The following is a 22,557-nucleotide window of genomic DNA, read 5'->3' on the forward strand; positions in this document are numbered from 1 at the left end:
AGATGGTGCCGGGAAGATGGGATTGGAGGGGAGAGAGACTGGAGGCAAGACTGGGACATCTCTGCAGTGACAGAGGTGGCTGCAGGAGAAATGCAAGGGGAAGGACACTTTAGATATTAAAGGAAGGTCAAACTATAGCAGAGTAAGAAGAGCATTCTATTGTGACCATTTGATTTATGAATTAATACTTGTATCTTTGGGAAAATGTGTCCTCCAAATATTGAATTAAAAATACCCTTGCATGAGTACAGGAGTTGGCTAGGCATGGGGGGTGGGTGGGCAATGGGATACAAAGATAAGCTGGATGTAGTCCAAGCCATTTATAGTTTAATGAGGGGGATGGTACCAAAATCATTCTAATACATGGCAGAACAGGTGTGCCATTAAGGAAGCATGGAGTATCCAAGGAAGGCATGCTGGAGTGTAAGGATCAGGAAATAGTTCAGGAAGAGAAAGGCATGTTAGATGGGGCTTACAGAATAAGAGGATTTGACAGCTGGGGAATGAAGAGAGGGCATTCCAGTCTGTGGGGACCATCCATGACCAGGGGCAGAGACTCACAAATACTGAGGTGTTCAAGAATAGAAAATAGTCCAGCTTTTCTGGAAAACTATAACTGCATTTATTTTTTTAACAGTGTTGCTGAGATACAACTGACATACAATCAACCGTACTTTAAGTGTGCAGTAAGTTTGGACAGATGTATATCCACCATGATGACACTGCTTCCTTCCATTTCTCTTTCTATAGCTTAGTTTGCATTATCTAGAATTTTAGCAAATGGAATCATTTAGTACATATTCCTTTCTATCTTCTACACAGTGTAATTACTTTGAGATTCATACATGTTGTAGCTGTGTCAATAGTTCACTCCCTTTTACGACCAAGTGGTAACCACTGTATGGATACACCACTGTTTGCTTATCCATGCACCTTTTGACAGACACGTAGGTCCTTTCTAGTTTTAGGTTATTACAAATAATGGTGCCATGAACATCTGTGTTTTGTTTTGTTTTGGTTTCGTTTTGTTTTGTTTTTAGTGGACACATGCTTTCATTTCTCTTGGGTAAACAGCTTGGAGTAAAATTGCTAATTCATATGGTAGGTGTGTGTTTAACATTTTAAAGAATTGCCAAACTGTGTTATCAAAGTGGCTGTACCATTTTTTGTTCCCCTTCAGCAGCGGATGCAAGTTCTAAAGACTTCATAAAAAGTCTTGAATGAGGTGGTGTTAATCGTCCAACTTTGTTTTCTTCAAAACTGTTTGGCTATTTCTCTATGCATATTCTATTTGCATTTCCATATGAATTTTATATCCATTCTTCAATTTGTATAGAAAAACCTGCTGAAATTTTGATTAGTATGGCATTGTATCTAGATAGACATCAAGGATGGGAGGGTTCTCATCTTAACAGGACAGAGCCATTCTTTCCTGTATACCCATACTTCTATTTCATATCATTTTCTTTCTGAATGAAGGACCTTCTTGAGCATTTCTTGTTGTACAGAAACAGTTCTTTCAGGCGACAAGTTCTTTCAGCCTTTGTATGTTGGAAGAAGTCTTCATGTCACCTTAATTTCGAAAGGTCTTTTCACCAGATAATAGTTTTGACAGGTTTTTCTTTTTTTCTCAGTACATGGAAAGATCTCACTGGACTATCTTCTCATTTGTATTACTTCTAATGAGACATAAGATGCTGTGTTCATCTGCTCACGCTGCTATCCTAGAACACCATGGACTGGGTGACTTATAAACACAGATTTATTCCTCACAGTTCTGCATCCTGGAAGGTCCAAGATCAAGGCTCCAGTAGATTCAGTGTCTGATGAGGTGGCACCTTCTGATTTGTAAAGGGTCATCTTCTCTTTGTCCTCACTGGTGGAGGGGGCAAGAACTTACTAGGATCTTTTTAAAAGAACAGAAATCCCATCATGAGGGCTCCACCCTCAAACCTGAAAGCCTCCCAGAACCTCCACCTCCTAACATCATCACACGGGCGATTAGATTTCAACATATGAATTTGGGGGGACAGCGACATAAACATTTATCTATAGCAGCTGCCTTTTTTTGTTCTTCTCTATGTAATGCGTCTTTTTTCCTTGGCAGTTTTTAAGCTTTTCTTTTTACCACTGGTACTGAGCAATTTGATAATAATATGACCTACTGTCACTTTCTGCATGTTTCTTGTATATAGAGTTTATTGAGCTTCTATGTATCTGTGAGTTTATAGTTTTTATCAAATTAGGACAGTTTTCAGCCACTATTTCTTCAAATGTCTTTCCTCCTTTGCCCCCTCTGAGGACCCAACTATAGGTATATTAAGCTGCTTAAATTTATACCATAGCTCACTGATTGTTCATTGTCTTTAAAAAAAATTATCATTTCTATCTGTGTTTCACTGTGGATCGTTTCTATTACTAGGTATTTCTGTTAATTAATACCATCCAATGTGTTTTTCATTTCATACAATGTAGTTTTCACCTCCAAGAACTGGACTTGGATCTTTTTTTTTTTTTTAAGTTTATTTATTTACTTTGAGAGAGACAGAGACAGCACAAGTTGGGAGGGGCAGAGAGTGAGGGAAAGAGAGAGAATCCCAAGCAGGCTCCTCGCTGACAGGGGCTCGAACTCACAAACCATGAGCTCACGACCTGAGCCAAAAGCAAGAGTCGGTCGCTTAACCAACTGAGCTACCCAATATGGATCTTTTTGTATCTTCCATGTCTTTAATTTTTTGAATATATGGAATACAGTTACGCGAACTGTTTTAATGTCCTTGTTGGCTAACCCTAATATCTGGGTTAGTTCTGGGTCAGCTTCAATTGACTGGCTTTCCTCTTCATCGGGAATATTTTCCTACATCTTTGCATGCCTGCAATGTTATAGTAGATGCCAGACACTGTGAATCTTACCTTGTTGAGTGCTGCATATGTTTATATTCCTAAAAATATTCTTCAGTGTTTTTTTGTTTCTTTGTCTTTTCCAAGACACAGTTAAGTTTCTTGGAAAACATTTGGTATTTTTAGATGTTGTGTTGTTGTTGTTGTTGTTGTTGTTGTTGTTTAAGTTTTATTTATTTATTTTGAGAGAGAGAGAGACAGTGTGTGTGTGCGTGTGTGTGTGCAAGTGGGGCAGGGACAGAGAGAATCCCAAAGCAGGCTTCGCACTGTCAGCACATAGCCCATCATGGGGCTCGATCCTACAGACAAGATCATGACCTGAGCTGAAATCAAGAGTGGGACACTTGAGCCACCCAGCCAACCGACTGAGCCACCCAGGTGCCCTTTAGGTGTTGTTTTGACGGTTTGTTTGGTACAACTGGGATGGTGTTCCATCTAGGATGAATTCTGTCCCTCTATTGAGGGGAGGCCCTCTGTGCACTCTGTCCTCTGTGTACTCCTGTGAATCATGACATTTTCCAGTCCACCTTCAGGACAGGTGTGCCTCCTGGTCTTATGTGAGTGCTGAGCAATGTGACCTCTAATCTTTGCAGGTAGTTTTTCCCTTGGTCTTTTGCAGTTTCCTCACACCCATGCTGATCGGTACTCAGCTGGCCTTGAGGAGACCCACTTCGAAGCTCCAGATTTCTCTCTGTGCAGCTCTCTCCTCTCTCCTACCTGCCTTGGGGTGCTAGATGTGTTGGTCTTCCCAGACTCCCCTCCCTGTCTTCCCAACTGAGAGGGTCTTTCGGGTCCCACTGGGGTTCTCTGTCCCTGGAGCCATGGCCTGAAAACTCTCTCAAGGCAGAAAGCTAGGGCAGTCTCAGGGATTGTCTTGTCTCCCATCTCTCAGGAATCACTGCCTCATGTCCAAGGTCTTGAGCACATATTTCACCTGTCTTCTGGTTGTTTCAGGTAGAAGGGTCAATCTAGTTCCTGTTACTCCATCTTGCTTGGAGTGGCAGTCCAAGCCTATTAATAGAAGTCTTTAAGATACAGTCTTTTTTTCCAGCATGATAGTCTTTTATAATGAAGGCATTATGACATTTGCCATCACTGACGTATTAAGTGACAGATTAGATTGTATTCACTTCATGTCCATTCAAAGGCATTTATTAGGTAGCGACAGTATTTACAAAGATGAACCACCCCAAAAGGGGCTCTGCCTTCTGGCATCAGTTTACAGACATAGCAAACAACTTTGGAAGGAACCGATTATAGGGCTTGTATATTATCCATGCTTTTAACATTCCCTCTTTTTTAACGGTGCCTGCCAACACCATCACTAATTATGCATAAAGGACAGCTGGAGGAAATAAGAAACTTGAGTCACATGATTTTACTAATTTTAAGCAGCCCTTAGGCTTAGACTTAGGGGCAGAAGTTGAAATTCTAGAAGGAAATACTTTATGCTGATGAGATGTTGACTTCTCTATTTCATGCTATTACTCTGCTCCCATAACCAGAATAGAAAGCTGGCTCTACTTCAGCTAAAAGAAAATAAAGCCCTAAATGGCTCCACCTTGGAATGTGAAGGAACAAAGCAGGCTGGGTAAGGGTACAAGGTTGACGACGTTGATGAGTTGGATTACATACAACCATCTCCACGTGCCTCCAATTTTGAGATGAGCATTTCATGAAAGTTGTTCAAAGCAATATGTTGACCTTTCATGAGCTGGAGCAGCTGACATTTTGCCTGGATCTGAGCCAGGGTGTGTGCTATTCTGAACGAGAAATCAGTCGTCCCATCTGCACTGAGGGAACTTTTTCTGATCATTTGTTAAAGCTTTATTTCCAAGGCACTGAGTGAATTTAATTAATTTCACCACCACCATCCCCTGCTTAATAAATTCCTCACACACGTGGATTCACTAGGAAATTGAATTTCATCTCTAGAAAACAAAAAAAAGGACATTCAACTAAAGGATGAGAGATTAGTTTGGTGAAAGCCCAGTGATCTAGTCAAAATGAAAATGCCTCTCAAACTGTAATGAGGTGAATCATATTAAAATGCAGATTCTGGCTCAACAGGCCTGGAGTGGGGCCCGAGATTCAGTATTTCTCATAAACACTCAGGTGATGCGTTGTGGCTGGGGCCTGTGTGGCGCACTTTGAGTAGCAAGGAGCTAAAAGACATTAAGACCTCATTCACGTTTCATTATTCCACTAAGACACTGCAGTAACCAGGGAACCTTCTCAATTGAGCTTCAGTTTACCCTAATATAAAATATTCTCTAAGGTTCCTTCCAGATCCTCAAAATGTATCACGTTCCCAAAAGTATAGGTCCAGCTTCCCTGTACTAGAGAATTTACGCGTTCTATCAGCAGACATGTACTGAGCTCCTATTATGTGTCAGGTACTGAATGAGGTACTGGCTGATTAAGTACGCACTACATCAAACCCCTGCATGAAGAAATCAATTCAGAGGGAGAAGCAAGCAATGATAACGTGATGCCATGCATGCTATGAAGCTGCTTAAGTGATGGCTGTTAAGAGGACACAGAGGTCTGAGAATCTGTGTTTTGGAAAGCATGTATGAGGGGATGCCATCCTGCAGTGGTTCTCAGACTTGAGTGTGCACCAGAGTCACCTGCTGGGCTTGTTAAACTACAGATCACCGGATCCCACCCACAGACCTCTGAGAATTTTCATTTCTAACAAATTTCCAGGTGATGCTGATGCTTGTGGTCTGGGGTCGCACTTTGAGAAACACTGTTTTAGACCTCAAGACACGCAAATGAATGAAATAGGGCTTGGCTTTGGGATGGATGACCAGGAGTCGCGGTTTAATGGGAGAAACAGGCTTCCCTTCCCTCGCTCCACGCAGAATGGCTAGGGTAACTCTGGGAGGGGTTTGAAGAGGGAGAGAGACAGTATAGTGACAGTTCTGTGCCACATGAGCTTTGGAGTCAGAAGGAGCTGGGCTCAAAGCCCAGTTCCGTCACTTTACTGCTGTGGTCTTAGTATACCAAGTGCCAAAAAAAAAAAAAAAAAGAAAAAAGAAAAAAGATGGTTGAGGTTTCTCAAATAATAATAGCATGATTCTATCTGGAAGGAGGGAGAAAGAAAAGACTGCCCAGAGTAGATGATATCTGTGTGATGACTGAGGATGAGTGGGAGCTTGAGAAATAGATCTGTTAGGGGATAGCAGGTAGCAAGGTTAAATGGATGGTTCTAGGTGGAAGATGTCACCAAGCTGTCAAACAACACACTGCTCTGTTCACTAAGTACTTTCTGGTACATATGCATATATTACGGGATTGTAAATATAATCAAATTTAATATTCTTTGAGGAAAACTGGCTCTTTAAAGGACTCCTATGTACAATTCCCCTGTGAAGTCAAAAGGAAGACAGGCTTCAACAGTAAGTGCACAATGACCATGGACTCGGAAGTTCTAGGCTCAAGCCTCAGATCTTCCTCCTAGAAGCTCTACAACATCTGGAATTCATGTACATATGTTCTTTCCACTTCTAGCAACTCCACAACGCAGCTGTCATTATTATCACTGCCATTCTACAGATAGGAAGACTGAGGCCCAAAAGGATTCGATAAAATGCTCAAGGTTATTAACTAGTAAATACTGACTGAGCCAGTATTTGACCTCAAGTCTACTGGATCAAGTTTTATAAACTTTGGGATTTTGGCTTTTGTTTGATTATTTCAAAAGAGGATTTTCTATACTTACCCAATGACTAGACCTAATGAGAAAATTTGTCAAAACTAGATTTCTAAGCTTTTTTTTTTTTTTTAATTTTTTTTTCAACGTTTTTTATTTATTTTTGGGACAGAGAGAGACAGAGCATGAACGGGGGAGGGGCAGAGAGAGAGGGAGACACAGAATCGGAAACAGGCTCCAGGCTCCGAGCCATCAGCCCAGAGCCTGACGCGGGGCTCGAACTCACGGACCGCGAGATCGTGACCTGGCTGAAGTCGGACGCTCAACCGACTGCGCCACCCAGGCGCCCCTAAGCTCCTTCTGTAGAGATTCTAGTTCTGTAAGTCTGAGATGGAGCCAAGAATCTGTATTTTTAAAAATTTTTTTAAATGTTTATTTATTTTTGAGAGAGGGAGAGAGACAGAGTGTGAGTGGGGGAGGGGCAGAGAGAGAGGGAGACAGAGAATCTGAAGCAGGCTCCAGGCTCTGAGGTGTCAGCACAGAGCCCAGCGTGGGGCCCGAACTCATGAACTGTGAGATCATGACCTGAGCCGAAGTCGGACACTTAACCAACTGAGCCACCCAGGTGCCCCGAGAATCTGTATTTTTAATCAGTGACTGCCCCGCCCTCACCCCTGCCACCATATAAGTATTACCTCTGGGGACATTTGAGAAGCATCATTACCTGTTGTAGTGGGTTGAATAATGTCCCCCCAAAATTCATGTCTACTGAGGACCTCAAGGTGGCCCCTAACTTGAAATTGGGTCCTTACAGATGTAATTAGTTAAAATGAAGTCATTCTGGAGTAGGGTGGTCACACCTGGATTAGGTGACCAATGACTGGTATTCTTACAAGAAGAGGATACAGAGATACAAACACACACACAGACAGGAGGCCAGTGAAGACACAGAGAAAGGTTGGGATGCTACAACTAGCTGTAAGCCAAGCACATCCAAGGCTTGCTGCGAACTCCTAGAAACTGTAAGAACCTAGGAAGGATTCTTACCTAGATCCTTTGGGGAAAGCAGAATGAATCTCTCCTGAACTGTGAGAGAATAGATTTCTGTCAGTTTGTAGTAATTTGTTATTGCAGCCATAGGAAACTAACACATTCGCCTTCTAGAAACTTCAGGGAAATAACTGTCTTAAGCTGGAATTTTTTTTAATTAAAAAAAATTTAATGTTTATTTTTGAGAGAGAGACAGAGAGAGAGACAGAGTGAGAGCAGGGGAGGGGCCGAGACAGAGAGGGAGGGAGACACAGAATCCAAAGCAGGCTCCAGGCTCTGAGCTGTCAGCACAGAGCCCAAAGCAGGGCTCAAACTCACAGACCACGAGATCGTGATCTCAGCTGAGGTAGACACTTAACTGACTGAGCCACCCAGGCACCCCTTAAACTGACATTTTAACATGGAAAACTGATAACAGTGGTTGCTTCTGGAGAGGAGAACCAGGTGGTTTGGATAGGGGAGTTAAAAAAGGGGGACTTATTTTTCTTTGTGCGTCCTTTTGTGCATGGTCAACCATGTGTACGTATTATCTATTAAAAAAAATAAAGGAACAAATAATGACATAAATCATTAAATATTCTTACATGATATCCTAGAGCAGCATATTTGGGACCAGAGCCATGAATCAGGAATGTATTGGTTTCTTGCACTCCATCAAAAAAAATAAATCATATTAAAGCCATTTGATATGAAGGGCTCATTCAAAAGAGTGACTTCCAGAGTCAGTCCTGGGGTCAGGGTGATTTAAGCTACTGATCAGAGAGTCTCGTACTATGAGAACAGAAGCTCGTGAAGGTGAGGTCCAGCAAGACACTGAAGATCAGAATCCTCTAGTTAGGACGAAAATGGGGAACCCACATCATCTCTACTTTATGTTCAAGAACACGCTCAAAGAGATAAAATGACTTGCTTCGTGTGACAGCCAGAGTTGAGTGTCAGAGCCACGTGATCATTCGTTCTGTTCAATGTTACATTTACTGGGCATTTACTGTGTGCGAGGCACCAGAAGGATAGAGATGTATCAGGTGCCTTCCTGGGCCTGTCCTAGGACTGTCTGTCCTCAAATCCACTCCTTGCGCTTCCCGAGACTTTGCTCAGTATTACGAGGGGATGATTACTTGAGGCTTGTGTGTCGTGTGGCTTGTGCACACAGGACGCACCGGGGGAGACCGGAGGGGAGGAGGGAGGGTAAACCCATGCTGGCTTCTCAGCTCTTCTTTCACCATCATAACCGATTTGCTGCTTTCATTTCCCTCTGTTTAAAATGTCTCCCCACCCCCCCAATAAAACAAAATAAAATAAAGTGCCCAGAGTAGTCTGTCTTCCTGGCTGGACCCGGACTGAAATGCTTTTGCTGCCTGGGTTTTTGATTTCCTGTGGCTGCAAGCCAGCTTCTCTGCTTGGGCTAGGCAGGTCAGCGCAGGGACTCTGGATAACCTGGTGCAGAACAAACTGTCAGATTCCCAGAAGGGCCTGCAGCTGGGGCCCTCCAGCCCCGTGATGACTGGTGAGCTCCAGGGCCCGGGACCAACACAGGGGATGGATGCTGACCTTCCCAAGGCCAACCCCAAGGCTCCCCCTTCTCCCCACCAGCCCCTCTGGGCTTGAGTTCATAAGCAATTCTAAGCTGAAGGGCTGCGAGTGCCATCACAACACTGGTCACATAGAAGCAGGGAAGCTCCTTGGAGCTCATCAAAATATTAAAGCCATCCAACTCTTACAAATAAGTTCAGAGGTCACGGTTCTGGTTCCTTGAGAAACACGAATGCTATACCGTGTAGGGTAGTTATCCTCTCCGAAATGGTGCCTCACGGTTTCGCAACCTAATATACTGACTGAGGCAATCATTATAAAGAAGAATTTTCCATCTGGGGACCAGGAGTATCTTGGGGAACTTCCAAGGTACCATAAAGGTCATAGCTGAAGAAATTCTAAACATCTGTTTGGCCCCGTCAGTGGTAACATGCAGGCTGTAGGAATGCTGAGAGGAAAAGCTGAGGAGCTCTGCCCTATCTCCTGGGTCTTCCTTGTGTTCCCTCATCCCCTCATCGGTCCATTCATTTGCACACACCTCTGTCCAGTGAACATTTATTCAGTGCCCGCCCTGAGCCAGTCACTACCTGGGCTGGGCGCTGGAGATAACGTGACAAACTAAGGCAAACCAGGCCACTGCACTCATGGAGTTAGTGAGACAGTCAGATGTCAGTCAGATAAAGACACAGATAAACGTAAAAACACCACACGGTAAGAGCTACAAAGGGGGACACATGGGGGACTCAAGCTGAGTCTGGGTTTCTTCTGGGCCCCAGTGAAGTGGTGATGAGGTGTGGACTTCTTTAGTGAGCTATGTTTTTCTCTTCCATGCTTTAGCTTCATAGCTTATGAAATACTTGAACGTACATTGTATCACTTTACTTTTATTCCAATGCTGCGATGACAAGATTTTAAAAAAGAAGGTTGAGAGTATGAGAGAATAGTAAAGGTGAGGACATGTAAGAGTAAAGTATTTTCACGTGTTTGTTCTTCATTTACCAAAAATTGGTGGTCTGGTCTTTAAACGTAAGTAATTATAATTTAGAAAGGCCACAAACAAACACACAAATTCTAGCCTTTTAGCTGGGGCAGAATCTGGTTACACTGTAGTTATATCTACTTTTGCCGAAGCAAACAGAGGCGAGATTTCCTTTTCGACAAAGGTGTCCTCTAGACCCACAGGAAAGAGCATTAATCACAAATATTAAAACAGTTTCCAAAGCAACGCTATAACTACAATAACAAAGGATGCTTTTCACATGTTCTGAATGCGAAAAGGTCCTTTATCGGGTACCTTTATGTCATGCTCGTTCACTTGGATAATGCCAACTAAAAAAGAAGCCATATGATTGCTTTTAGACTCTACATGAAAAACTATATAAAGTGGGGGGCGCCTGGGTGGCTCAGTTGGTTAAGCGTCCGACTTCGGCTCAGGTCATGATGTCACAGCCCACAAGTTTGAGCCCTGAATCAGGCTCTGTGCTGACAGCTCAGAGCCTGGAGCCTGCTTCGGATTCCATGTCTCCCTCTCTCTCTGACCCTCTCCTGTTCATGCTCTGTCTTTCTCTGTCTCAAAAATAAATAAACATTAAAAATTTTTTAAAAATCTATAAAAACTGGGAAAGAGAGGGAAAAAACTGCATTTACTCAAGATGCCTAGCTCTTTGAGAATGACTGTTATCTCCCAGGAAATATTACTCAGCTTGAATGCACTGTTAGGACATTTCCATGATGATCATATTGGTCACAATAAGATTGGTTTATGCTGTGCCGCTAAATTATCCTGAAATCTCAGTTACCGAGCATAACCAAAGTTTGTGAAGATAACATGTTATGTTCCCCAAAGGGCCTGAGGTGGGTGGGGTGGGGATCTGCTCTACCAGGTCACTCAGGAAGCCAGTCTTAAGGAAACTCCACCATTTTAAAGGTGCACCTCCAAGAACACACTTGCCAATCACTGCCTCAGCTCAGGAGCACACACATCCCCTCTTCTCATATTTCGTTAGCCAGAATTAGTCACAAGGCCCAACACAACTATAAGACTTAGAGATTCGGGGGGACAAATGGACTATTTGGTGAGCCTACTGTCTGCCACTACAACCTATTTCCAAAACTCATCAAAACTGATGCTGTAGGGGAGGGACTAGTTTAATCACAATTCCCCCAACCTTATCAAGGCTCAGGGTTTCCTGTAAGCTCTTATTTTGAGTCTTTACAGGCACAGGGAAGAGAATTAGCATTTCTTGAGCTCCTATCATCTAGCCGACATTGTGTGATGGATACCGTGAGTTGGGTAACTCAAGCTCACTGCACCCTCTTTACAACGTAGAATGCTAAAAAAAAAAAAAAAAATTCCATCTTCCCAGAGTCCCTTACAGGTAGGGTTTTGGAAATATGCTAGGTTCTGCCAGACATACACTTGATGTCTTCCCTTGCTTAGGAAGGTGGCAGTTTTGACTGCCACTGCTGGTAAGCAAGGCTGTCAGGGTCAAAGGCAAGAAGCGATGGCAGCTGGCTGGGACAGCCAGCATCCATTCACCCAGCCTCCTGGGTGTCAAGAGGCAGTTGCAAGGTGCCAGTTCCCTCATTCCTGGATCACCCCTCAGGTCCTGCACAGTTTTGGTAATTCCAATGGCAACCTCCTGGTTCTCTACTTTTTCCTGATTAAATCAGTTTTAAAGACTCCCGAGGGTCATTAATGGAGACTCAATCAAAAAGGTCTTCCCATTTTTGGTAGACAACTAATTCCTTAAATACCTTTCTGCTTAAGTTACCTAGACTGACTTCTGTTTCTTTCACGGTGACTTGACTGATAACATTTACCAAATATCGCTATATGCATAAGTTCCTCTAACAACTTTCTGAGAACTCCTAACTGTTGAAATGAGTCAACTTGTACTTTTAGGGAATCTAAGTTTGAGCTAAAATAACTGCAAGCATAAATTTGTTTTAAATTTCATGTTTTAGCTTTAAAATTCATGTGAACGAACTCTACAATAAATTCTATTCTCCCCAAATTCAGAGCAAAATTGATGTTCCCCTAAGGTATACCTTTTCATTCAGTGGCTTTATATATTCCTTGATAAAACCAACCTTATCCACGAAGGTATACACACGTCATCTTGAGAGACATTTAATTTGTGTAAAAATTCTGAAAGGTGGCTCTCATGATGCTTTCATTATTTTATTATTTACAGATGGATTAACTGGGGCTTAGAGGGGTAAACTTAGGTGTCCAAGATCACAAAGAGCTGGGGTTTAAACCTAGGTCTGTCTATTTTCAAAGCCACAATTTCTTTCCACTACAACACACAGACTTCTTTTTTTATTTTTTTAAATGTTTATTTATTTTTGAGAGAGAGAGAGAGAGCGCGAGCATGAGTGGGGGAGGGATAGAGAGAGGGAGATACAGAATCTGAGGCAGGCTCTAGGCTCTGAGGTGTCAGCACACAGCCTGACGCGGGGCTCAAACTCACAAACTGAGAGATCATGACCTGAGCTGAAGTCGGACCCTTAACTGACTGAGCTGCCCAGGAGCCCCAACACGCAGACTTCTAAGACCACATCTCCTTAGTTCTCAGCTGCTCTGAACACTAGTTTCTAACAGAGGTTTGGTTAGTTTGCTTAGCTCAGTGCTGATATGACTAGTTAGTTCTTCTCTCCTCCATGACACCAAAAGCTGTAAGCATCTGCCTCCAAATGGTACACTTCTCATTTTATGAAGGATTGTCCAAGAAAAGATGGAAGGAACACAGTAGAAAAATCTGTAGAACTAGAAAAAAAAATTGACTACAACACACATTCTGTATCGTGGGCCACCCATGAACAACATGTACACAAACATGATGATAATGGATTTGTGAAGCCTGGAAACCTAATACAACTTGAAGTCAATAGGATCCTGGGATGACTATGGCATCAGCAGAAATATGTCGGTTCGAATTCCTTCTCTGGCTCATGCACGCTGTTTTATCTGTCACTCTCCTTGCCTACATACCTGACAGCAGGCTAGAGAATCCTGCCAACAAGACTTACTGGAACATTTCTATAAAACTGTATGTGGCTGTGGTAGGATTCCACCCCCTTAGTGATTCAAGCCCTTCTCCGTCTTTCCTGGAGAAATTAATCTAAAGATACTATTTGCACGTTGACCCAGTTCTTCAAACTGTCAGCTACTATAGCTCCAGAATCAGACAGAAACATATAAAAGTCACAATGTGGTTTTCATCTGTCCAAACAGCTGTGTTACACCTTCTCAACTCAATATTTTACCCAGGGCTTTCCCAGCACTTAATAAAACTATTAAAAAATTCTTAATGCGTCGTCATGCCACTGAAAGAATCCTTTGCTGATCTTATGAGAGATAGATATTTCTAGAACAGAAAAAAAGAGGTAAATGGGAGGAGATTGTCTTTGCTAAGTGCCTACTTAGGTGTAAGGCATTAGGCACATATCAACTTATTTAATTCTTTAAAAAAAATTTTTTTTAATGTTTCTTTATTTTTGAGAGAGAGACAGAGCACGAGCAGGGGAGGCGCAGAGAGACAGGGAGACACAGAATCTGAAGCAGGCTCCGGGATCCAAGGTGTCAGCACAGAGCCCGATGCGGGGCTCGAAGTCACAAACAGTGAGATCATGACCTGACCTTAGCCGAAGTCAGATGCTTAACCAACCGAGCCACCCAGGCACCCTCAACTTATTTAATTCTTAAAATTCTATATGCATTCATAAAAATACTATCACCCTAATTTTATATATTTAAAAAATTCAATGAAGATAAGTAAATTGACTGAAGTCACCCAGATCATGAGTAGAAAAGCTAATAATGAAACCCAGATTGGACTGGCCTGAAAATCAATCATCTTTTCAAGATTGCATAACACCTCTAATAAAAAAATATTGCCAGAGAGCTTGAGAAACTAGCTCCAAGAATTGGAACTTCTGGATCTAGTGTTTTGTTTCCAGGTAACATGAGGAAACATTTCCTGATTGCCTGAATATTTAATAGCACAGGAAACGAAAACAAATTGCAGTACTTGGCCCTTACTGTGTGTTTCCTAACAGAAGTGGAGGAGAGAGCTTTCTCCTAGAGGGAAAAAAAGCACCACGTTACAACTGCAAGTGTGTCTATTAAGGGTAAGTGAGTTGGCATTTTAGATGAGACAACATTAAAAAGATTTTGCAGTTTTGATTCCACTGATGAATGGTTACTGCTCAAACATACCCCTTCCTCTCTTCACATCTTCGTCTGTCTCTGGCTGTGTCACTGTTAGAATCAGGTCGGGGCAGGGTGACGGCAGCACTCCTACCTGACTCCCCAGCTTTGTCGTACTGGAAGAGGACACACCCCCTGGCCCCTGCTCTCTGAGGAGAGGACAACAGTCCATCGTGAAAGCCGTTTCTCAGCTCAGCCACCCTGGCCACTCCCTGCTGCACTTCCCTTCCGCACCTCCAGCTTGAGACAAATAAACGGTCTTTTCCTCTGAGCATCACCGAGGCTAAAAGAAATCTTGATCAAAATTCTAGAAGAGGCATGGCACCATTTATTTATTTATTTATTTATTTATTTATTTATTTTTTAATTTATTTTTGAGAGAGAGAGAGCAGGGTAGGGGCAGAGAGAGAGAGAGAGAGGGAGAGAGAGAGAGGAGAATCCCAAGCAGGCTCTGTGCTGTCAGTGCACAGTCTGACGCGGGGCTTGAACCCCAGAACTGCAAGATCGTGACCTGAACCGAAACCAAGAGTCAGACACTTAACCGACTGAGCCACCCAGGTGCCCCTACAGCACCTTTTATTAAGCAGGGCCGTATAAATATAGGTTCAGTCACTAACGAGGTGTTCGAGGTAGCCATGTTTTTCGTATAGTTGTCACTTGTATATACATCAGACCTATTTTCGAAAAGACAGAACGTAAGTACACTTTTTGCGATTTTATTTTTTCTGTCTCTGCTTTCTCCAGATTCATTCTCTGCCCTTCTCTGCCTTGCTCTGTGCTCCAAGAGTAAAACTCGATGTACTAAGCACATCACTCAGGCTCCCTAGACTCTGCCTTCCAGTTGTCAGCAACCACTCAGAAGCAAGAACAGGAGACCTTAGGGCGGGACAGAGGAAGATTAGGGATGCTGACCTATTCCCAATCCTCCCTGGGCCTCTGTCTCCCAGGGCTCCCGTCCTCACCAGCTCACAGAAACTTTCTCTTCTCCTCGGTCCCTGGGGTGGAAGCAGCTTCCCAGTTGCTAAGACCTGGGTGCTTCTCCATCCATTGCTGGTTCTTCTAACACAGCCTGCTCTTCTGTAAATGGTCCCTTCATTAAACATTCTTCAGTTAAGGCTTCAAGAGTGACACGGGCAGCTGTGACCAGCATCTGTGCAATTGCCATTCTGGACGCAGTGAGCGATTTCTCCATGCTGTTCCAAGAATTAGGGCAAATGCAAAAGAAATGCAAGACGTGCTGCTGTTTCTCACCATGCCTGCAAGTCCAGGTAAAGGACATCAGACTGTCAAAAGACAGTCACTCTGACTGTCAATCAAGCCCGTATCGTCAAAGGCCTAAACGTGTCCTATGCTTGTGCTTACTCCCACCCTTCAGCAAAGCATGACTTTCCTCGGTTCCATTCACCGAGGGCCAGTGTAACCACCTAGCGATAGGGGCCAGATGTATGACTGACGGTGGCTCCACGTCCAAGGACGACAGAGCAAAACTAGTTCTGGACTCCTTCTTTTAGCTCAGGCCTTCAAGCCCATTTTCTCAGGAACTCCTGCAGATTCTGGCCCTTACGTCTCTCCAATTCATCCAACTTCTCCTCAGGGCTTCTGTCCTACTCTAGCAGAGGCCAAGATGATTTCTCACCTCAATTTCTGCAGTAACCCTCTGACTGCTCCCCCAGCCAGACCATGCTTGACTATGAAGCCAGAGGGGTCTTTGTGATGTCAATCCCCTGCTATAGACCCCACCTAGAATAAAGTCCTAAACATAAAGGGGCTTAGCTCTGAATGTGACCACCTCTGTAGACTCTTGACACATTCTTCTTAGAGAGTACTCCAAAGAGACTGAACTTCTTCCGATTCTTTAACAGAACTATGTTTTTTCTTGCCTCGGTGCCTAGACTCATACTGTCTCTTTTGCCAAGAATACCCGATTTGTCTCCCTTCCCCAAACTTTGACCTGGCTAACTTCTAGTTTATTATTCGCGTCTCAGCACAGACATCACTTCTTCTGACAATCATTCCCCGTTGTCACCATCCACCCCCTTCCAAAAATCAGAACTTTGGATTAGGCAGTATTCCTGCAAAGGAGATACTGGAGCATCCTTTCCACCTGCATCATCTTTAAAAAAAAATTTTTTTTAATGTTTATTTATCCTTGAGAAAGAGAGAGAGACAGAGTGTGAGCAGGGGAGGAGCAGACAGAGAGGGAGACACAGAGCCCAACGCAGGGCTCAAACCCATGAGCGGTGAGATCATGACCTGAGCCGAAGTCGGACTCCCAACCGACTGAGCCACCCAGGTGCCCCTCACCTGCATCACCTTTTAGAGTTCTGTTTTGGAATGCCCAGTTACTTGTACACATTCCCTACCTGACCAGAAGCTGTGCCAAGACAAGAACCCTGCAACCGCTGCAGATCGGGACCTAGCAGAAACCCTGGATGGTCAGAACTATTTGCTAAAACATTGAAATATAAGAAAAAGAAAGACATCTCAACCAGGTCGAATGGACCACCAATGTGAAAATTCCTGTTCTAGTTTTGTTTTGGAACAAAGAAAGTACCTGTCAACAGACACGGGACCTGGATGTCCAAGTAGGTGTTGTCTAAATGTATCTGCAGCTCTCCGTGCCATGAAACCATCCTCCACTGAGGAGAGTAAAAGTCCATGCATGTGTTGAGGAAGAAGGGCAGGGCTGCTCTGTGAATCCTCCTCTCTCCCCCTTCTCCCATCCCCACAGCAGGTGATGTCCACTTGAATAGAGGATGCCTGCATTCTAGCGCGGGGTTGTTTTCAGAGGCTCATTATCTCAGCTGGAAAATCCTGGGGCAGCTTTTTGCAAACCAAATGGAGTTCAATTAATGTACTGAGAGCCAAAGATCAAGACCTAAATATTGAGAGTCAACATTAGCAAAAGTCTCTCAGCACCCAGATGGTCAAGTTCAACCTTTTGAAATGCTCTTCGAAGAGGGGAAACTGAGATTTTTCCTGGAATGGTGCTTAGAGGTACAGGAATGAACTAAAATGAACTCATCTTACTGTGTATTGATGAATCATGGAACCATGCTTGGTGAACACTCTCCTCAACTCCTTTCCTCAAGGCTATCCAAAAATAGTTAAATTCCCTTTTTTTTCACTAGCTTACCATTGCCAGGGAAACCTTACTAATTCATCTCCAACAGATTAAAAATATATGATAATTAGGATGAACACTCAAATTTATCTATGGAGGAAACAGATTTTCTTAAAAATAACAAGGCTATGAAAATGTTATTTAAGCTCATTAAAATGAACCTTTTGTGCACTCTGTTGTATACAAAGATGCAAATTATGCAAGGTTTTTTGGGGGGAAAACAGTGGCTTGGCCATTCATGTTCATCTCCTCTCCCTTAAAATATCCCAGTAAGGAAAAACAGTAAAATATGTATAAGCCCACCAGAAAATGAGAGGCAAGAGCTCAATATGTGTCTGGAGGACAGACAGCAATGAAACTCAGTAATCGATTGCACATAAAGAATGAGCCAAGAATGCTACAACCTGATGGGCTACAGAGAGAATCCCAAAGAAGTGTGAGCTCCTTGGCTTTGCATACCCTGCAGGGGCTGGGAGCATCACAGACAGAGGCAGGGGTGATGCAGGGCTGGAAACAGGGTCCTATGTGAGGTGTGCAAGCTGAGTAGTGGGGGTCTCAGAAAGCTGACAACTGGGTGTTCCCACCACCACCCACACCCAAGGCCTGGCAAATTGTCCTAAGTAACTTAATGGACCCAGAGGAAACTTCCAAACATCAACATCTGCAGAACTGGAAGGGGTCTCTCAGTAAGGCTGACTCACCAAATAATAACCGTACATGAATTCTCACCAACTGATAAACCCCCTCCCCACACAAAGGTTCCAATAGGTTTCTTTGTCTCTCAGTGTAAAAAATGAGCAGATACCAAAGGATCACCAAACATCTGAGGAAAACTCCAGCAAGTTAGATGAAGATCCGAACAAACAAGCAGAAAAAAGAATAACAGAAAAAACAAAGAGCACAAAGAAAAGTAAACAAACCTAATTAATAGTCTCCAAGAATTAAGACAAAATATAGCATCCATAAAACAAGAACAAAATTCCACTAAAAAGAAACATTCAGAGAATAAAGAGCTAAAATATAATAGCTAAAATTTAAACACAATATATTCATGAGAAGGGTCACAGAAATAAACTTTAAGAAGTGACTGAAGTAATAGAGAAAAAAAAAACAGACTTAGAAAACCAGTCTATGAGGTCATCTTTCCAACAGGGGATCCAGAGAGACAGAGAACAAAGAAAATGGAGAAGGACATTACCAAATACATAATGTGAGAATATTTCCCAGATCTCAGACATGAGTCTCTCTCATGGTTTACAAATAGGCTTCAAAATGAATGATAAACACCCATTGCTTTTTAATAATAAATCTTTGAAAACTATCTGCTTTTATTATTTTGGTAACATTTAAGCTTTCATTAAAATAACTTTTAAAAAGGAGTGTCTTACCTGTTTTCTTAGGTCTGTTGTGGATGCTAAAGGCAAGCCTTCTTGCTTTGCCTAACTATGTACACTTAAAAAATAACATAACTGCTTAGGACTTTATTTCCTATTTCAGATCTCTGACTAATTCAGTCCAACCTCCCTGAACTTTCCCTTCCCAACCACCTTTAAACAAACTGTTGAAACGTTACTATCTATTTCACTTCCTGTATTTCTCAAAAGCAGAATGTGAGCACTGTTGAAAAACACCAAGGTCATCTCTCTTTTTATCCATACCCTTCCAGAGTAACAATATTTCAGTAGGGGTTATCTAGGTAAAAAGCAAGGATGGATGGATGGATAGATAGATAGATAGATAGATAGATAGACAGATAGATAGATAATGTGATAGAGCTATAGTAGATAGAGGTAATAGATAGACAGACAGATAGATAGACAAAGGTAACAGATAGATACAGACAGATGAATAAACATGACCAAAATGGTGCTCTTGGTGGTAGAGGGAAGTCCACACTTTCAAATGAAACTGGTAGATCATCCAAAAGATAATACTCATGTTTTTTTGTTGGTTTATTTGTTTGTTTGACTTTAGTTTTATACATGATGGTAACAGTTTAACTTAGCCACGTGAGGAGGTTTCTAGATCCACGGTGGTCTATACAGATTCAGAAACACTTCTGCTATGAACACCTTGATATATTATATAAGATATAATAAGAAAAGTTTGATTTTGGGGCTTTAATGTACTACTGAGCTTGCAAAAAAGAAAAGGAAACTCCCATATTAAAAAAAAAAAAAAGGATGGGAAGCCATTGAAAACAACAGTGGTGAGTATTGGGGTTGTGGCAGGTAGGTCAGTAGTGGGGGGGGGTGTGCTGAAGACTTGGGAGTTTGATATATACATGATAGTTAAGGTTCTGTGGGCCCATGACTTGGGAAACTGGAACGAGTTTCCTACAGAGAGCCAGAAGTCCCAGAAGGCTAAAAACCTCTGTGAAAGAATGTCTTACAAAATAATCTCTCCCCAACAGTTTGAGGAGATGACCTGGAAATTTCTTTCAGCTGGAAAGAAAACTCCTCCCTCCCTTGGAGCCCAGGACTGAGGATATTTTGATTGAAAGCTGCATTTATGGCACAGTTATGCTACCAGGAATTAGGGGATGCTTACAGGGGTATCAAATCCTTACAACAGTTATACGTGGTCAGTGTCAGCAAGCACATTTTATAGACAAGGAAGCTCGGAATCAGAGAGATTAGGCAATTTATCTAAAATGAAAGGGCCTAAGTGACAGAACTGAGATCCAAACTCCTATTTTCTAACCTCAACTCCAGAGTTTTACTCACTGATATTAGCAGGTGGTTAATTTGGGCCTTTTTGGGGCCTAATTTGAAAATGTGTCCACTTACTATAGTGCCACTATAACTTTATTTCACATTTTCCCCATTGTTTCCAAAATGCATTGTCAATTGTGGTGGGCTAGCAATACTTTCTGTTATGAGGCCACCATCGTGTATCCAACCAAAGTGGAGAAAACAGAACCAAGAAAGTACACATATTATGAGCCTCTTAAGAGGAGAAGCTCTTTTCACAAGCCAGGATTTACTATAGAGACAGGATGGGTAGTAGAACCTCATGAATCTTCACTCTGGTTGGCCTAATGGAGGAGCCTTTTCAATAGGATTCCAAGTTTGAAGAGTATGGTTGAGAACTCTACGTAAGCTTTGGGTGAGGGGGGCTATCGTGTGCCCCAAACACTGGAAAAAGTAGGAAATCAGGCTCAACTAGTAAAATACTTACTCTTGTCTGGTGGTCACCAAAAGAACTGTGTTTCCAAATGTGTAACTAAAGTACTTGGGATCACCTAAAACTCACAACAAAGGGATATGGGAGCAACTTTGGAGAGCCAGGACTAGAATTTGATTTAATTTAACAAGCAAAAACAAAGTCCACTGCTCTGGTCCCCATCAGGAATAAGACTGGGTGAACAGAAGAGGAGTGGGGCATCCACTTAGGGGAGCCCCGAGTATTTATGCACAGCCCAAAGGAGATGGGGGCTCTCAGTAAAGCAGTAACTAACATAATGGCTATTCTGGCAAAGCTCTCCTAATCCCGGAAGGGGTGGCTTCCAGCTTCCTTGTACACCTTAAGGTCTGCTAGCATCTCTTGTATTGATAACCTTGGTGACAACTGAATTCCTCACATAGAATGCATTGCTTAGGCTGCCTTGAAAGTCCATATTGTTTTTGTTACTTGGTGTTCTGATATTCTGTTTACTTCTATACTTATCTTCTAATACAGACCACCTGTATGTAATGGGAGGACATACATACTGTCCTACTTCAGTGTTTACTTCTGCTTGACAATTGCATTTGTTTTCGTTAGTATTAGCCCACTCCTTGGAGATGGATCCAGTGTCACTATGCCACTAATCAGGTTTCTGATCCTCTGTGGCTGCAACTTGGGCGCTGGATTGTGGTAACATCACTGAGGGCACTTTGTGAGAATATATCTGCATCTACTATAGGACTTACTGGATCATACCCCTCTGAATCACTGTGTGCTGAGTGGAGCACTTCTATTTGAAATTACAATGGCATCTTCTGTGGATTTTTCACTTGTATACTGTAAATAGAAATGCACACTGTTTTTCAAAAAGCTGTATGCATTGCTTCATAATTTAACCATGAATATCTACAGTGGAGTCTATTACTGGAGCACATAGTCATGACAAAAGCTTCATACACCATCCATAAGGGTCCATCTGCTTTCAACCCAGTAATAGGCTTTGTCAATGGGTTGTTATGGTTTATTTAAGTTTGCTGTGCCTGTCAAGATAGAACCATGTTTTTATTTGTTCTCTTATTCCCAAGCCTATTTAGTGGAAGATGTTTGCTTTTTTTTTTTTTAAAGTTTGAGAAGGTAAAGAATACCAAAAATGGACAGATGAATATGCCATTTATCATACATAGCACATATTTTTGAATGCCTGCTTTGTATCAAGCAATGTTCTCGAAAGATGGGATATTAAAATGACAACACGGGATGTTCCAGACCTCAAGGGGTCTTAATAACTTTATGAACTGGGTAAGCACATAAGAAAAAAATCTCAAGTCATTATGAAAGCTGCCATAATGGACAGATCAACACACAGGGTATAGTGGGACCAGTGTCTCACCTGTGCTGAGTGTTAGAAGGTGACTAGGAAGTTGTCAGGGAAGTAAATTATTTAAGGGTGGCTGGGGCATAAAGGATGAGATGGGAAGAGCTGGACACTTAGGGAAGATCCAGAACCTCATAAGGTTTTTATGTAATACTGAGTAGTTTTGGTATCAGCGAAGGTGACAGGGAGCCATCTTGAGCAAATGGATAAATTTTGGGTGTTTCATATTCCCTTGGCTAGCTGGGTAGATGGTGGAGGATAGCAAAGGAGCAAGCTGGAAACAAAGCACCCGGTAGAGAATATGTCCAAATAGTCTGGAGGACTGGGGATGTAGCTCTGGACGAGGGCAGCGAAGAGCTTATGAACGAGTTATTTATGAAGTGCAATTTTTTAAAAAAATGTTGTAATCATTGACAACCACTAGCAGTGACATATTCTTGTGGATTCAGTGCCTGCTGGGTGACCTTTTCCACAGAAAGAGTAGCAATCCTGCCTGCTGTTCTACGGCTTTTTCTATTTGAGAAATTGAACAT

General features: G+C 42.5%; 1 protein-coding gene and 1 long non-coding RNA gene across 3 annotated transcripts in view; both read right to left on the reverse strand.

Annotated features, from left to right (window-relative positions):
* The window catches only part of SNTB1 (syntrophin beta 1), a 236,070-nt gene that overhangs the window by 107,390 nt on the left and 106,123 nt on the right, over window positions 1–22,557 (reverse strand). The gene's annotated exons all lie outside the window — the stretch shown is intronic.
* Window positions 15,058–16,107, reverse strand: LOC122211182. The gene is made up of 2 exons (XR_006198543.1): window positions 15,320–16,107; window positions 15,058–15,233 (listed from the first exon to the last, which is right to left on the reverse strand). It is a non-coding gene; the product is annotated as an uncharacterized LOC122211182 (long non-coding RNA).

The sequence above is a fragment of the Panthera leo genome, chromosome F2 (assembly GCF_018350215.1).
Source record: "Panthera leo isolate Ple1 chromosome F2, P.leo_Ple1_pat1.1, whole genome shotgun sequence".
NCBI lineage: Eukaryota > Metazoa > Chordata > Mammalia > Carnivora > Felidae > Panthera > Panthera leo.